This window comes from Callorhinus ursinus, unplaced genomic scaffold (genome assembly GCF_003265705.2).
Source record: "Callorhinus ursinus isolate GAN/ISIS: 27379988/994484 unplaced genomic scaffold, GSC_fseal_2.0 scaffold25, whole genome shotgun sequence".
NCBI classification, from domain to species: Eukaryota; Metazoa; Chordata; class Mammalia; order Carnivora; family Otariidae; genus Callorhinus; species Callorhinus ursinus.
This window is the reverse complement of record NW_027397087.1, coordinates 27,693,946-27,706,774: the sequence shown is the minus strand read 5'-3', so window position 1 is coordinate 27,706,774 and position 12,829 is coordinate 27,693,946. Positions and strand designations below refer to the sequence as shown.

Genomic DNA, 12,829 nt, shown 5'->3' with positions numbered 1-12,829 from the left:
AACAGCTCTAGGGGTCAACAAGGTCAAATGTCCAACAGATGTTGGTCCAACAAATGTCCAACATAAAACAGTGAAACTGGAAGAAGTTTGAGAAGCACTAATCCAGGATAAAACTGTCCAAAATCAAACTGGAAGTTTTCAGAGCTCTGAGAAGCCTATCCTTCCCACGCAGCAGGCTCCAGAGTACTGAGAGTCACATTTCTAAAGGGAGCCCATCATCAGTGGGAGAGCACCCATCATGGGTCTTACCAGCCTGAAATGATAACAACTTGCAAGCTGACCAAAGCACATTAGGCCAACCTGCCATCAGGTGTCTCAAGAGAAGAGATCCACAGAAAAAGGAACGCAGTGGCAGCACCTGGACGGTCCTCTTTAGCATTTACAGACCTGTCAAATTCGAGAGAGGAAGAGAGTTCTGTGTCCTAATCGCTCTTCTGCTCCTAGGTAATGCCGAGGCAGCCCGGACAGTCAGATGCCGTCAAAGGGAACCCACCATTCTCACCACAACTGTGCCTCTACCTCTGCGATGGACCTCACTCTTGCCACAAAAGCAGAGATGATGTTGTTCTAACCTCAGGCAATTTCTTCCTCACAATGAGCCGTGGGCTCTGAGGACATTAGCCCTTCTAACTATATTCAAGCACACACCTTGCAGGGAAACAGGGTGCCCACTTCAGGAAAATCCCATGTGTGAAAAGCACTTGCAAACTCGACATAATTTTAAAGAAGGTCCTCTTCAAATGCCCAGCTTCGAAGGCTCACGTCCTCTAGAATATAGATTAAATCACACCAGTTCAACACCACATTAACCACAGGAGCCAAGGTACCGTGACCAGTATCCAAAAGGACATCACGTGCCTCCCGATGTGATGTACTCAGAGGCAAGGCATCATTTACACAGCCTTCCTGACAAAAAATACACTTCAGGATGAGAGTGAGGAGTTATACAAAACTAAATTGCTACAAAATAATCTGCCCACATTCTTAAAAAATGTCAGTATCATAAAAGATAAAAAAAAGGGGGGGCAGAGAAACTGTTCCCAACCAAGAGACTAAAGGAGATATTACAACGGCACACACCTCTGCAGAATCCTGAGTTGAACCCTAGGTTGAAGGGAAGAATTGCTGTGAAGGACATTATTGCACTAAATGGCAAGATTTAGATATGAATTGTATATTCGGTAACAACAGATCAACGTTATATAGGTCCTGTTTATACAAACTGAACTGGTTATGAAAAAGCAAGGTTCCTGTTCATAGGGAAAACGAAGTATTTAGAGGTCAAGTGGTACCATGTAACTTTCGAATGGCTCAGAAAATACAAGTGATGAAGACAGTGATAAAGCAAATGCGGCAAACGATTTGTAATTGATCATTTACATTTAGGCTACATGAGAGTTCAGTGTATTCTTGCAACTTTTCTCTAAGTTTGAAGTTATTTCAAAATCAAGTCTTTTAAAATACAAATTCACGTTGCAAAGGGTTTCCACAGTAACATCTGTCAACTAAGGCAAGGCCCCTTCCCCATACTATATTTATCTGTCACCATCTACTCACCCACAGAACCAAGTGACTGTGCCCCTCTTCCACCTCCAAGCCAACTGGACACCTGGCTCAAGCTCAGCCATTTAGAGGCATCTCCTAGGAATCAGAAATTGAGATACAAGGACTGAGCCAGGAAGCTGTGAGGTGGTGAGCAAAACTGAGATCTTCAAGTGTGAGGTCTCCATAGGAAGTGTAGGCACAGAGTTGATCTGGTTTTGATAATAGAGAAGGGCTGGAACCATACAGAAATATCTAAGAGCTGCTTCTCAAAGAGCAAGCACAAGTGAGCATGCATTGGGGGGGGGGGGTGTCCCCCAGTGCTCTCCCAGGTACACAGCACATGCTTAATAAAGGTTAGCTGCAATAAGCAGCAACACTGAATGCCACAAGCCCAACCCACTTCATTTAAGCTAGCTCACTTGTGCCTGTTCCTTGGTACAGGAAGCCTTGACAACAGACCTCCATCAATGCAATGGGATCACAATCACCCTACACTCTTCCACAAGCAGGGTGGAACTCCTACTGCAGCTACTCACCCCCCACTCTCATGCCTCTGCCCTTTTTCCCCCCCATTAGGAAGGAATGGCTCTTTTTGTAACAGGCCCACAGCCTGTTACCCAGGGACAAGCTGGCTGTAACGAAGGGTACAGCCTGTGACAGGAACCACTCCACCTTCACAGGGCATCCCACAACGCAGCCAACAGCAAGAAGGACAAGACTTGGGCCCTGAGCAGTCAGAACACCTGGATCTTTGAGCCTACTTCTGCCATTAACCTCTCTGTCAAGCCTACATTTGTTAGACCCTGTGGTAGACCCCTGTGGTAGATGGAATGGACCCCCAAGAGGTCTATATCCTAATCTGCAGGACCTGTGACAATGTTACATCCCAAGGCACCACTGACTTCAAAGATATGCTTAAGGACCTTGAGCTGATTATCTGGGTGGTCCCAGTGGAATCAATAAGGTCCTCAAAAGCAGAGAATGTTTCTCAGCTGTGGTCAGAGGGAGATATTCTGTAGCTGTATTGGAAGATGGAGCAATGGGGTCACCAGCCAAGGAAAGCATGTGGCCTATAGAAGGGAATGGATTCTCCCCTACACCTCAAAAAGGAACACACCCCTGCCCACACCTTAATTTTAGCCCAGTGAGACACATAATTCTGTAGATTAGAAGTCTGATAACACATTAGTGGTGTCTTGAGTCTTTCAGTCTGTGGTCCTCTGTGTCAGCAGCAGTGGAAAACCGATACAAACCTTATTCCCTCATCTGTACATGAGTGAGTTCTCATCCTTTCCGAGAGAGGGGATTAGTGGAGCCTAGAGACCACCTCGACTTCCCAGAAGCCCCTGGGGAAAAAACCTGGCCCTTTAACAGAAGGATTTCTACAGGTAATTAATTTACAAAACCAATGACCTCCATAACAGACTGAACTTACTTGATATCATCTGCTATTGTTTTGTACAATGTTTTGCCACCAGAGTTTTTTTCAGGAATAAAAATAGAGTATGTCCCAAGTTACTAATTGGCAGATCCCAGTGGCCTAGAGCGCTAGCATCCGCTTCATCAGAAAGCTCTCCCCCAACCCCCCAGCAGCCACTCCCACCCCGGAGGGCTCTAGTGCGGCCTCTGATCCCGTAGTGAAATCACCATGGCCTCCTTCCAGATTTCTGAGTCATCCTCACCACTTGCAGGTCCAAGCAGCCGCAGCTGGACTGTGCACTCCAAACAGCAAAGCCCAAACCCGGCCCTGGAAATTCAGTGGCTGCACAGAGGTCACCGGCTCTCCCTCCTCCCACCTCATTACTTTCCCTCACATCTTCTCCACTCAACTGCCCTTTCGTCTCGAGGGAGCCACGCAGGGGGCCCAACGATGTGCTGCCAAATGTAATCCATGGGTGCAGCGATGCGCTCCAGCTACAGAGCCGAGCTCCTCCACTCTCAGAAGGGCGTTTGCGGGCATTTTTTTTTTATCGCGGAAATATTTCTATTGAACAAAACATCTGGGGGAGACAGCTACTGTCCTGACAACTATGTGGTCCCCTGAGTCAGGCCGGTGCCAAGCCTTGTGGCCGTTTTCTTAGAGCACAGACTGAGCTTCCACTTCTTCATTCTACTGTCAGCTGCAGCATGTGCACCCCCAATGAGAGCAGTTCCCAGGGAAGGAGGTCAAGGCAGATCCAGGAGCAAAGAATGGTAATTGCTTTTGATGATCTTCACTGCACCTACTCAAAACCGAAGCCCACCAGGTAAGCCACCCAAGAGATCCATCTGGAGATCGAGAACTTTACTTTTTAAAGGCAAGAGTATGTATACACCAAGGACTTGCACTAGAAGTGGTTCTGGCCCAAAGAGGTCTGCTCTAAGGGCAGGAATCGGCCAGACAGGGCACCGGCTGCTATACAGAAGGAAAAAGCCTGTTTTAGGGTGAGCAGTTCAGCAAAACTCACCCCACAGGAAATTTTCTCAGCCTTTTCTCATCCTGTCATCATCTACTCCTGTTCAAGAGCAGAACTGCCGCAGATACCTGCTGACTGACAAAGTGGGACCATGACTCTGCCCTGGAGAAATGTGCTTCTGACAAATGTCCATCATCCTGGGTGCCTGGGACACCCCAGAAGGAGACTCCCCAGCATGGCCACAGCAAGCAGGTCAAGGAGTTTCCCCCTGAGCCAGAACACAGGGGGAGGAACTGGACAAGGGAGAGAGGCCAGGGCCACTGTGGGCAGCAAGGAGCAACCTCCAGCCTGACCCACATCTTCCCTCTCAAACACGCTTGAACAGAAGTGGTCACTCCTGAGCATTTATCAACACTTGGCACCAATGGGTATAAACAAAAACAGGTGGGAGGCAGAGAAAAGGAGCCATCGGAGGGGACCAGGCAAACTCAGAGGGCCTCTGTAAGGGGGCCATGAAGGCTCAACTGTAGAACCAGCAGAGACATCCTGGTAAACCCCATCTGGTTAGAGACTGTTTGAAGTTCATCTTCCAGATGTGGCATGGCCATATTTTGGAAGGCTTTTTGTATTTATTTGGCTTTCAAAATGACAAAAATTTTAAGATCAACATTCTGTGTTAGTGAGGGCCTTCACACTGTTGTTAGGAATATACATGAAATCGTCTTTTGAAAGGTCAATTTATAAAAGGTGTCTCTCTTTTGACCTTGAAATCCTACAGCAATGCCCTTATGGTCTTCAAAGATGTATTAAAAAATACTCATTGCAATATTATCAAGTAAATAAGTAAATGGGGAGACAGAGGGCAAGAAGCCCAGCCAGCAACCAGAAAGTGAAAGGTCAAATAATTTTTTTTTTTTTTTTACAAGAGGGATGCCTGGGTGGCTCAGTTGGTTAAGCATCTGCCTTCAGCTCAGGTCATGATCTCAGGGTCCTGCTCAGCAGGGAGCCTGCTTCTCCCGCTCCCACTCCCCCTGCTTGTGCTCTCTCTCTGGCAAATAAATAAATATTTAAAAAAAAAATTTTTTTTTTACAAGAAAAGATGTTAACAATTAACAAAGAAATAGGCAGTTAAATTCAGGATAGATTTTTATTAGCATGGAATAAATGTCTATGATACATTCATTTTTAAAGTGTCACGCACAACAGTACACTATATTTTGTTAAAAAATGCTTTCTCACACAGGGGCACAATGAGGACTTTATGTAGTCTTGATACCACCTTGAAAAAGTTTCTTCTTCTCTCAAGAAGCAAAGAGGGTTAACAATATCATCTGGTGTGCTTTGAACCAGTAAGAGCTCTGCCTGCAAGGGGGAAGAAGTAAAAGCTGGCAGATTCCATTAGTCATTCTTTTAATCAGCAATCATTGCCTTTCTTTTTTAATAAAAAGAAACATGCCTTGGAGGGTCCCAAATGAGAACAGGAATTGTGATTGGATGTTACCATGGACCCACAATTTCAGACAAGGTAATAAACTGGTATTAAAATCTGTTTGCGAGAATAGGGGGTATGTATGGGCTGCAGGCAAAATCATTCCATGCCCCCCAACCCCAAGTGCCCTGTAAGCAATGCTGGCTTTAGGGTTGGGACATTTTGAATGGCAGACATTGACAGAATCCTGTCTTGAAACAGAGGCAGGAAGGATGGCAAGTAAATGTATGAGTACTGTTTAACACTCCATTTTAAGGGAGGAAAAGCCCGTATCTCTGTACCATAGCATCCTAAAATTTGTCACACTGTGATTAAAAAAAAAAAAAAAAAGTACAGTCTGGTACAAAGAGGGGGACCCAGAAAGTTACAATCCTTGGCAGGGGTCACCAATATGAGGAATATCAACACGAAGGATCAGCAGGTCCCTTTCTAGACATCTTTCCCTTCCTTTTCTTCTTTTAAAATAACAGATTGTAAATTACTATTGTAACTCTGTGAAGTAAAAGGACCTTAAAAATACAAACCTGTTGAAGGAAAGAATGTTTTTTAAGATACTTATCCAACATCTTCCACCCCATTCGCTCTCTCCCATTACCCCAAATAATTTCAGACTCCAGAGAGGACATCTTCTGAAGTCCACAGAAGGCAAGGAAACGCCTACCATAGTGTTTACTTGTGAAGGCTGATAATTACGAGAAACCAACGTGACCACTGTTTGCTCAGGGATTCATCAGCAGCGCCTATTAATTCATTGCTCTTCAGATAGGTTACTTTAGATAAGCAAATGAAAGAGGAAATTACTTTGTGGGGTTCATTTAACACATGTTTATGGAGCTCAAGGCTGAGTGCTGGGCCCCCGGGATACAAGGAGGGATGAAGCATAATCCCTGTCCTCAAGGGGCTCATTTCTACAAAGAAACTGGCCTCAAACAAAAGAGCTCGGCTGGAGGGATGCAGACAGAAACAGGCGGAAAAGGACACTTCAGCCAGCCCTCAAATGAGCAGCCGGGATGTGTACATAGTACTCTAAGAGCTTCGTCTCTACAACCACTCTCTGTGCCAGGGAAAGTCCTCGCCCTCCTTTCGCTGTTGCGGAAACAAACCCAGAAAATAGAAGGCCAAAACAGAGGCGCCTCATCAAAACCTTAAAACCCATAAAGCACTACAGTTGCATATCTGATCCAGAACAGAGAAAATAACCCTGAGCAGAGAAAGGTTTCTTCGAGATCGTCTTTGATACAGCAATTCTACAAAGTGGCCAGTAAATGGTCTCGAGGACACAGTGAATCAGCCTGACCCCTCGCCTTCTGCCTCCAGCCATGAGCTATGGATGACTAAGTTGTAGCACCAGCTCTAGGGACCACCCGGAGCCAACATTCCCCTCAGAGAACTGGCCCTAGGGAAGCTGGCTGAGGCCAACAGAGGTGGGGCAAGAGGTGGGCCTCCTAAATGAATACACAACTCTCTCTCTTTGTCCATTTCTGCCCCACACTGACCAAGTTCCTCCTCTAACTCAAGGGGCTAGAGTGCCTATAGAGGCAACATTTTAAAGTTGACACACAGGGAAAGGCCATATCCACAGGTATCATGAGAGTGGGTAAGATGGAAGAAAACACAAATCATCAGCAACTCCATCTTGCTACCAGCAGTAAAATACCATTTTTAGTCGGGATTCAGGTGGTAAAGGCCAGAGGGGGAAGAGCTCTGCCTGAAGGCTGGACCCCAAATGCACCTGCTGTGTCACTAGGTGAGTTCCTTCACCCCAGCCTCAGTCTTGCTCTCTGTAAAACAGTGACTGCCTGCCTCATGGGCTGGAGGGAGGGCTAAGACCCAAGACTGTGTGCCAGGCTCTTAGCCTAGTGCCTAACACATTGTGAGTACTCCCTAAATGGCTGCTGGAACTGCTAACTACTCACGTGGTGTATCTGTTTGGCTTCTCCCGAGAGCAACAGGATTTTTGCAAGGTCTGACTACAGCCATGCTGAGCCTGCCACAATGCCATGAACAACCCCAGGGCCAGCTCATTGCTGGGACTCGAGACACCCCCTTTGGTAGCAGTGACCTGAACCCCTCCTGCCACTCCTCTCAGCCTCTCTCCGCCGGCTCTGAGGTTTCGGTAGGATGCAGGTTCCCAACATGTCCTCTCTTCTCAACGCCCAACTTGGGAACCATGTTGGCCCCGCTGATACAGCTTGCTCTTGAGAAACCCCCTCCGTATTTCCAGAAATGCTGACTTATACTGCTGAGACCCCACAGGGTTTTAGCTCATGAATCTGAGGAGCACAGTAAGACTGCACTGACAAAACCAACCACAACTTAGGATCGTCATGAGGTACGAGCACATGGACACGGGTGAGGTAACAGGCTCCCACGCTTTTCAGCTGGGCTATTTCAGCATACCCAGCCTCACGCAGCAGAGGAAAGAGACCAGCCAGACAAAATTCTGCCACCCACACGCCCACCACCCCCACCCCCAGCAGTTCCCCAAAGGTCACACTCAAAGGCAAGTGTCATGTGCCCCAAGAACCTTAGACCTTCTCCAAACATGATCTAAAGAGTAGCATTGACACCCTTGGAGCTTGTTAGAAATGCAGAATCTCAGGCCCCACACAGACACCCCCCCCCCCCCGGTCAGGATCTGCTTTTTAACTGGATCCCCCGGTGACACTGCTTTAGAGTATTCAGAACAAAATCATCTACCCAGTTAGGGTTGTGACCATGTAGCTTTTACTTGGTCTTGCTCTTCCTTCATGGAAGTTCCATGACAGCCCAGACTGTGCCTACCTTAGCCACTGGCACATAGTAGACACATTCATTCACGCAACGAATATTTGAGTATGAATGGGTGGTTGATCAAATAACTGAAGAGACCAATCCCGTTTTAAGTGCAAAGAAAAATGCAGGCAAGGCTGTAAAGGAAAGATCAAGAGATAGAATATGGGGGGGGCGGGGTTGGAGGAGAGGGTCTTGAAAGGAGTCAGGTAAGGCCTCTCTGAAAGGGAGGGTAACAGGAGAATAAGACATGATGGCTGAGGAGGAACACGTAAGCTAAGACAAGGTCCGGCAGAGGCATAGCGCCTGCCTTTGCCCCCATGAAGTCTGTTCCTGTAGGCTATGGATGTAGCCTAGGTAGATGGACAGTCAGTATTTGGCTGTGGTGGTACAACCAAGAAGCTCCAAGGAGGCAGCTTCAGAAGGCCCCATGACCTTTATGGCTGCTGGGGGCAGAAAGATCAGAAAGGCCATGTGTATGGTCACAGCTGCCATTTCCAAGGCTCCTGGAGCTGGATGTGAGAAAGACAGTCCCTCAGGCAGATCTGGCTGGACGCTAGGACTACTGGCCACAACCCTCCAGCCCTCAAATTCCACACGTCTACAGTTGCATGCCAAGTAGAAACGTGCAGGTTACTCACTGTTTTCAACAAGTTGATCCAGGAGTTTGTGGGCAGCAAGACATCCAAGGGTCCAGGAACCCAGTCCAGATGTTACCCTACAACAGCGCGCTGGCAAAAAGGAGACAAATGACATGTGTTAGGGCAGGTGGCCATGTCAGTAGGGATGCAATGTGTGCCCGACACCGAATGACACCAGTGGGGGTCAGATGAGAAAATGGGCAGAAATAGAAGACTCCCAAGGCAGATGGTCTCTGAGCGCTGTGTAGTCCTACAGCAGACAACCCCTCTGTCGACAGTCTTGGTAGGGGCACCATCCCACCCCAGCAGCTCTTAGAGCAGCCTCTCTACAGATTCCCCCCAACATGGGGCCCTGGCTGCAAAGTGTCCTTGGAGGTCATTGGATCCATCCTGTCTTTACAGAGGAGAAAAATCAAGACTTCAAGGGGAGCTGCCTTGCCCAAAATTAGCAACAAGTACTGGCAACACCAGGAATGGAATCACAGAATCAAGTCTATAAAGCTTAAATTTACCTGTAAATTACTTTCCTTAATAAACCTCAGTTTCTAAATGTTACTCTTATTCCATCTGGCTCTTAACTGATGAAACAAGACAGAGCAGCCTGCATTTCCAAATCTTAATCCTTCCCCTAAATTCTCCCCCCTCCCCAATCCCCAAAGACTTCAACAGCCTAAGTGAAACTCCTGGGTTTTTTTTTTTTTTCCAAAAACATTTAAAAGAAAAAGAAAATCTTATACGTTTGAGTATGAGAAGAACTTTGTAAACAAACAAACAAACTTAACACCTAAAAAGTCTCAATTTATGAGATATAAGGAACACAGAACCAGAACAAAAGCTCCTTTCCAAGACATCGAGTTTATAGACCAAAGAGACCAGAACACCCCCAGGAAATGCTCGGAGATTCTAAGTAGGGCATTTCAAAAATGGGTGGGCTAAGACTGTTGTCAACGGTCATTTTGTTAAATGATATGGATGCTCAAAATGCTAATTCTCTAGGAAAGAAGTCTGATAACGTTTTTAAGTTGATCTTCACCCAATTATATATTTAAACCATAATCATGGAAATAGCTCTTTCCCTGGGGTTTTAGTTCCAGCTGACCCTGACAAGTCAAGGCATCCCTAGGCACGTCACACCTAACTCTGCTGTCCTCCCGGTACCTCATCCATAAAAAGAACATGAACGGGGTTAAAACTCAGGTGTCCCTCAGCCGAGAACTCTACAATCCCCTCCCATTGCTGAACAACGTTGAAAGTACCTCACAGTAAGTTAGCTCACACAAAGCATCATCACTCCCCTACTTTGAAGAAGTCAATGTCCGTCATTATAAATTTAAATTGGGGCATCTCTTAAGGCAAAGACTAGGAAGTTGGTAATAACAAAAGCTGTATTCTGTTTCTAAGGACTGAGCGTCAGCAGTGACACATCTGCCCCCACCCTCACTAAATGGGTATTTGGATGTGTTTCCCCAAAGGCCCATTATTTATAAGGCAGAAGTTAGGGTTTTCTCTTGCATGGAGTGGAACTTAGGCAGTGAGGTCATTTGTTTTGAAACTACAGCAACCATCCCAATCCCTGCCCCCCCATTTTGGCATTCTCGTTAGTTACCCTGGGTCAAGAAAAGGAGATGCAGGTTTCGGAGAGCATGTAAAGCCTGCCGGGCCACCCGCAGCACAGTCAAGACTTCCACCCTGGACAATCCACAGTGTAACTTACTGCTCATTTCCCTTTCAACACTCAGGCACGCTCAGACGTACAAAGTCAACGCAGTCCTAACAGATTTCAACAAGTCTTCCACAGCTCCAGCCTTCATTTAAAAAACAAAAAAAACACCACCTACCATGATGGCTATATTAGTCCTCACCCTTACGGAGAAGGAGGGTCCACAAATTCCTCTGGAAGTATCACGGGACTCTTTCACCCAAAAGAACATAATGCATACGGCTTCAAAGAGTTCATAAGCCACCTGAAGTTTCTCTCTGTACATCTGGCTAAGGATCCCCACTGAACTAAAACGTTACAAGGAGTCCCCTTTTCTAATTCTCTCCGAACTTTCTATGACCCTTTGTAAATGGGGGTGTGAATGACAACCCCATTTACAAAGTGATACACAAGGGCAGGGACAACTGAGAAAATTGGATTCTGGTAGCATTTCTGGTGGAAAAAGTCAGACCCGCAGCAAGCAACGCTCACAGCAGTTTGAGAGCCCTCTGCTCCTCCAGGCATCCTTTGCAGTTTCTGCAGGAAGCTTCCCAAAGCTGTTTGTACTTGGTCATTGATTTTTCAAAACCAAGAATGAAATGAACATCAGGGAACAAAAATACACGTTATTTAGGAATGCATACATAGGTACTAACGATAAGAAAGGCAGGATTGGTTAAAAAAAAAAAAAAAAAGTTAAGACACTTGTCACCTCTGCGGTGATAGGGGATCCTGTACTGTATTTGGAACACTGCTTTCTTACTCTGATTGTGGGCTTCACAGACGTTCAATTTACTCTTCAGACTGTGCCTAGCCATTTTATACACTCTTCTATGGATATGTCACAAAGCAATTTTTTTTTTCTTTTTTGGGGGGAGTTGGGAGTCAGGTCAATGACAAGGACTTTCAGCCCCCATTTAAGACACATCACTAAGCCTGTGGAACGAGGTCTGTGCTTGTCAAAGGGTGGGGCCCACAAAGGAACAGTGAAAATTCTGGCCCCAGGGGCACTGTCTATAAATACATTTTCATTTTTAAACGTCCACGCCCTGGGACAGTCCTGTGCTCTGGGGCTGAGGCCACGCTGACCTCTGGTATTGCCTCTCACTCTGGGAAAAGCTGGTGTTGGGTTTCTGCAAACCCAGTGGTCTTTCCTCTTCCATGCTCTGCAAGCCTATTTCCTGTGGCACATTCTGTTACCATGAACCAGCTCAGTAAGTCTTCCTGATCAGCTGAGAAGAGAGTGAAGGCCCAGAGGCTTCGGCAAGTTTGGAAAACACTTGACCCTTCCCCCTCCTCAGCTGGATACAAAGGCCAGGGCTCCTTACATATTCTCATCCAGGAGCCTCATCAATACTCGACCTTCCTGAGGCAGCTGGGTGGCTCAGGCGGTTAATCGACTACCTTCGGCTCAGGTCACGTTCCCAGAGTCCTGGGATCGAGCCCCGTATCAGGCTCCCTGCTCAGTGGAGAGCCTGCTTCTCCCTCTCGTTCTGCCTGCCACTCCCCCTGCTTGTGCTCTCTCTCTGTGTGTCAAATAAATAAAATCTTAGGGGAAAAAAAAAAAAAGATTGAACATACCCAAATTTAAAAAAATAAAATAAAAATAAAAATAGGTGAAACAAGCAGGGTCTCAATTCCTAGCCCTTTGCACACACTTACCAATATCATCTTGGCCAAATAAGGAGAGTATGCAATTCAGAAACGAGCCCTGTTTTGTAACAGACAAAGCAGTCACTTTTATTTTTTGGTTATAATTGCCAAACATTGGCACCAGGACATTCAACAACATTTTCACTCGTTTGGGACCGCTTGGACTGATACCCTGGGTAGACACACCGTAGCATGAGCCTAATAAAGGAAGCACTGCAGTCCCTCACCTCCTCTTAATCTCCTCACTCAAACCTGGTTTAAAAAAGCAAAGCAAAAGCCTAAGTAAAAAACAGAACGCACTCTTTAATAGGTCACTGTCTTTAGAAGTTAACATTCCACTGGATCCTGCCATCTCTGGAACCCAAGACAGGCCTGGCTTTCCTGTGTGTGCACACATGGATCCCAGTTTGAGCGTGGGTAGATGTGTGTGAGCAGGCATGCAAGTGTACATACATAACAGGTCGAACATTCTTCTTGACAGATTCAAAGCAATAGCTTCCAGGGAAACCATCCCTAAGAATTCAGGAAAAGTAAAGGCCTGCCAATTCCAGGAGGACAAAGGGTTTCAGCAACTAACAAGGGAACACAATGATTGCATGCCCCTTTCCCACCGAGACTCTTAAGTGGGATCCTT

At 46.4% G+C, this 12,829-nt stretch overlaps 1 protein-coding gene across 11 annotated transcripts in view; it reads right to left on the bottom strand.

Annotated features, from left to right (window-relative positions):
• TLN2 (talin 2) overlaps positions 1-12,829 on the bottom strand; it is a 435,837-nt gene that overhangs the window by 359,977 nt on the left and 63,031 nt on the right. For 7 of the 11 annotated variants that reach the window (XM_073877134.1, XM_073877137.1, XM_073877133.1 and 4 more), the window contains exon 2: positions 8,844-8,933. The exons of 1 other annotated variant lie outside the window; for it this stretch is intronic. The gene's annotated coding sequence lies outside the window, so the exon portion shown is untranslated. Of the gene's footprint in view, positions 1-1,557; positions 1,603-8,843; positions 8,934-9,355; positions 9,372-10,099; positions 10,189-12,829 lie in introns of those variants that run through there. 3 more of the 11 variants (XM_073877135.1, XM_073877136.1, XM_025884335.2) reach the window with 3 other exon arrangements.